The sequence below is a fragment of the Mandrillus leucophaeus genome, unplaced genomic scaffold (genome assembly GCF_000951045.1).
Source record: "Mandrillus leucophaeus isolate KB7577 unplaced genomic scaffold, Mleu.le_1.0 Scaffold1513, whole genome shotgun sequence".
Classification (NCBI taxonomy): domain Eukaryota; kingdom Metazoa; phylum Chordata; class Mammalia; order Primates; family Cercopithecidae; genus Mandrillus; species Mandrillus leucophaeus.
Genome location: NW_012101492.1, coordinates 236,015 through 240,765, shown reverse-complemented (window position 1 = coordinate 240,765; position 4,751 = coordinate 236,015).

Genomic DNA, 4,751 nt, shown 5'->3' with positions numbered 1-4,751 from the left:
ATGTTGCATTTTTTTTTCCTTGAGAATCACATTGACTTTTATTTTCTTTGCAGAGAGCTTTAAAAAATTGCACTGTTAGAAAAAATTTATATATGGGTTAAAATGCATTTTTCATGTCCTTTCACGCTCTATTGATTTTTTTCCTCTCGTTTTTCTTACAAAAGAAAGTTTTAGTGCAGTTTTGAAAAAAATAGTACTCAGCAATTGCTCCCTCCCCCAGGATTAAAAATACTGGACATCTTGCTTAGAAATGCAATAGTATATATATCTAATGGGGGTGGGAGGTGGTGAGACCCCATTAGTCACCTGTAATACAATGTTCTCACTACACACTATTTTAATAGCTGCAGGGGACTTTTAACTCTCCACAGTTTTAAACTCTGCTGTAAAGTTTAAATGTCCTACAGGGAGTTTTTGATGTGCCTATGGGATGTTCAATCTGAAGACAGAATAATTGTGTCTAAAAGCTGACACTACCTAGAGAATAAGTATTTATCTGTCTTCCATCAACATACCTATCTGCCTATCTCTCTGTGAATGAAAGGCCGTATAGTAGAATTGAAAAACACTGACTTAGAAGCCTGGGGTATCCAGGTTTTCATCCCACTTCTAAGACCTTGGACAAGTCACCTCCACATGTTTGATTCTAGGTCCCATTATTGGTGAAGTGAGAAGCTTGGACTGTGTCTCTAGGGGGACATCCAGCCTTAACACGCTGCAACCGTTTTTGCACCTATTATCATAGTATTCTGCTTTTCCATGCACAAAAAAAAAAAAATGTGGATGATAGATTCAAGATCCTTCTGTTATTACATACTACTGTATGTCACTTTTTCTGTTACATTGTTTCCGTCATGCCTGTGTTTTTATACACCATCCTGTGCCCAGGGGTATTTTAGTTACAATTCAGCTAAGTTCTCTCCCTGTTCAAAATTATACTTGCACATGCACCAGTTATGCTAGCCAAATAAAGTTGATAAATCCGGATAATTTTTCAAATAAGCCAAGTCAAAAATGCTTTCATTTACATCAATTGATTCTGGAATTATTTTAGCTCTAAATGTAATGAATTTCATTTTTGGAGGTAGACCTTGAGTCCATATAGGTGTGAATGGGAAGCTGGGGAGGGAAGTGAGTGAGTGGGGGAAAGAGATACTTTCCATTGAAGGATTGCAGACTTTCACTACAGACTGCTTGGGTTTCAGAGACCAAGTGATTTACTTCCTCTGCCCCGTTACTGACCAAACCCTGCTCAACCTGACTTACATTTGACTTGAATGTACAGAAGCCACAATATTTTGAAAATGCATGTGTACACAGAACCCGCTTTTGCTATCTGAGTCCAGTTCCAGATGTAATGCAGCTCTTGGCTGGCTGGCTGGCTGGGGAAGAGAGCTCCTCTCACCAGTGGATTCATGCCACTGCCTGTCAACTAAGAAGCGTAGCAGCGCTCCTTCTCGATCAATGGTCTCTTAACAGAGCTGAACGACTGCTTGGCTTCCCCTTTCTCATTTGGAACATCTGTCAGGTCTCCTTGTCGCCCAGCAAGGGGTCCCCAACCCTGCCTTGGCCAAGATCCACAACCAACCTTTATTCTTATGCAAACCTGAGCAGCTTGCACCCCTTCCTTCCTTATCTGTTATTCCTTTTCCTGGGTGCCCAGTAATACAACACTTTTTTATGAGTTCAGTGATAGTCTGTCTTGCAGATTGCTGCAATCTACTGTAAGGGTTATCAATTGTGAAAATTTTGGCTCCATAAAGAAGACATTCTTTTTGTGTTCATTAAAAGCATATTTATGGCCAGGCACGGTGGCTCACACCTGCAATCCCAGCACTTAGGGAGGCTGAGGCAGGAAGATCGGGTCAGGAGTTCAAAACCAGACTGGCCAACATGGTGAAACCCCTTCTCCACTAAAAATACAAAAAAATTAGCCGGACGTGGTGGCAGGTGCCTGTAATCCCAGCTACTCGAGAGGCTGAGGCAGGACAATCGCTTGAACCCTGGAGGCAGAGGTTGCAGTGAGCCAAGGTCGCAGCACTGCACTCCAGTCTGGGTGACAGATCTAGACTCCGTCTCAAAAACAAAAAAAGAAAAAAAACATATTTATGAGTGTATACTGTGAGCACTAGGGTAGGTGCTTCAGATGCAACAGTGAGCACGGATGGCACAGTGCACCCCCACTTGGTGGCTATCGACATAGCTGACTTCTTTCTCCCTGGGTGTGCTGTAGGATGAAATTAGCCACACGGGCACCAAGCATCTTTTTACCACATTGCTATCTCCTTCTCCAGATTTTTCCTTTCTCTAGTCAGTGCCTTCAGGCTGAGAAACTGAGTCTAGAGATCATTGCCTCCAGCAGATCTGTTTCTTCCTGAACAGCACCTCTGCAGGTCAGCCGCAGCAAGTCTTGGTCCCTGAAAAGAATTTGCCAATGGTTATTCTTGAGAGAAAAGACCTGAGCTTCATTTCAATTATCTGTTGAGCTGGTAGTGTTGGGGCCAGAAAGTTCTGAAGAGCTGATAGAAGATGGATACCCTTTGAAGTCATTATTTCCAACACTAGGTCACCTCCAATACCCCTCCTGTACCCCTCCCATCACCAAGGCCAAGCAGTGCCATGCTGCACTCCCTACCTCCAGGGAACCCGAGATTCAATTTCAGTTTCACCTCCAAGCCTCTGCCTGTTTCTAGCATCTTATGATATAGGGACAAGTTCTCTCATGGGATGCCATGTTTTCCTCCAAGTATTCATTTCATTAATGATCACGCTGTGTTATTATGTTTTCCCTGTACTATTCTATAGATCATTTTTATTATGTAGATACAAACTCTTTGATATTATAATTGTGAAGTACATATTATGAAGACAAATGCATCGGGCATAATGAGAATGGATTGCCAACAAAAGTTGAAAAACAATGAATCATTTTTAAAAGCAAACCCTTCTCCAGAGCAGTGTCACTTTGAATGCTTGCTAGAAAGCCCACTGGATGGAAGGAGCTTATTTTTAGTCTAATGTTGATAAAGGTTTGACTTTGGTAGCATCTTAATTATCTGATAAAAGCCAGACTCCTCTGCCTTGCTCACCTCTAATGTCTAATGCCTTCTGCTGGCATTAAAATTATTGCCACGACTCCAGAGAGAGAAATGAGAGATAGCCACATTGCTTTTCCAAGATGTGAATTAGAGTTTAAAGAGTCACTCGGTTTTGTTTAAACAAATTACAAAAATAATGGGTTGCCCTTAAAAGGTCTGTTTCATATATTGTTATCCTTCACTTCTGACGCCCCGACAGTGTCATTCCCCACATTATGTCTCTCGTTTGTCACTAGGGGAGAAGTGTGGTTCCTGGGGGGTCTCCTCAGTGTTTTGTTTTTTTTTTTTTTTCACTTTGTCCCTGGTTCTGAAGAACAGACAAAGGACAAGGAGAAAATGAGCCAATGGTCTATGCTTTGGACACAAGGTCATACATGGAGGGTGTGCTGAAGACTATATTGGTTGATTGTGATTGATTGATTGACATACACTTGCCACCTCTAAAACCACACAGGGTTGGGGGAATGGATTGGGACCCAGACATGGAGATGAGGAGTCCCCTACAGGAAAGCAAGTGTTCTTAGACATAAGGAAGAAAAGGAAGGGGCAGACATAGACCTCTCCCAATTTAGAGGCAGTGAGACACAGGGAAGCATGACATGGACTCGGTCCTAGGCTGCATGATCTTGCCCAGGTCTCCACCTTTTTAGGCCTGTATGTCTTAGTCAGAAAATGAGGAGGCTGGACCGGGCTGTGTCTGACGTTGCTTCGCCTTTGATGTTTCGTGAGCCTCTCGGGGCTGGAAGCTATGCAGTCACCATTCCACGCACAGCCAACTGGGATGCTTAATTCTGAAAACCTCCCCTCTCAAAAGGAAAATGTGCCAGTTTAAGTATTTGAGGAAACATTTTGTAGAGGGTTGACCCAGTTCCCACATTAAGAAAATAATGCCCGGGCCCATATGGCTAATTTCTTCCCAAACTGTTTGTTTGCCATCATGCAGACCTACCCTGAAAATAAAGCGTCTAGTCGAGTTTCAGAATCCAAATGGAGCAGAATGCAAATGAGTGAGATAATGGTGAAAAGTACATTTACTTTGGAAATTCTTCCGGGTGCAGTCATCAGCAGCACAGGCGCCGGCAGTGTTGATTTTTAAACTACACTGCTTCATGATTCGAGCTTCTAATTTTTACCCTGAATAAGAGATGCCTTTTGTTGCAAGGCTTTCCCCACGCCATTCTTCAACTTTTTTGCTTTGGCAAGCACCTACCCTCATAAGCATGGTTGGAGAGCTGAAATATCAGAATTTTCTGCCATGTCTCAAGGAAAAGGACTTTTGACCCCACTGTAAACCATGGCCAAGGCTGGGGAAGTTTAGGAGAGTTGCTGAGACCAGGTAGCTAGCTAACTCAGAGACCTTTTGATCTAATGCCAATGGGGAATGAGAAAATGAGAAAGAAATGAAGGCTTGGCAAATGCTATCAGGCCAGAGGATTTCATTTAAATAATGGTTGGGGATAGGTGCCCTTGTATCACCTTAGTACATCAGATCTGCACAGGAAGGGGAGATGCAAAGATGTGGACATTATTGGGTTTGTCCTGATGGTGCAAACCACCAGGCTGGGGAGATAGAATTCTTAGAAAAAAAAAAAAAGATTTTAGCAGAGGAATTAGAAGTGGAAGGTGGTCTGGGTGCCCCAATATGTGGCCCTG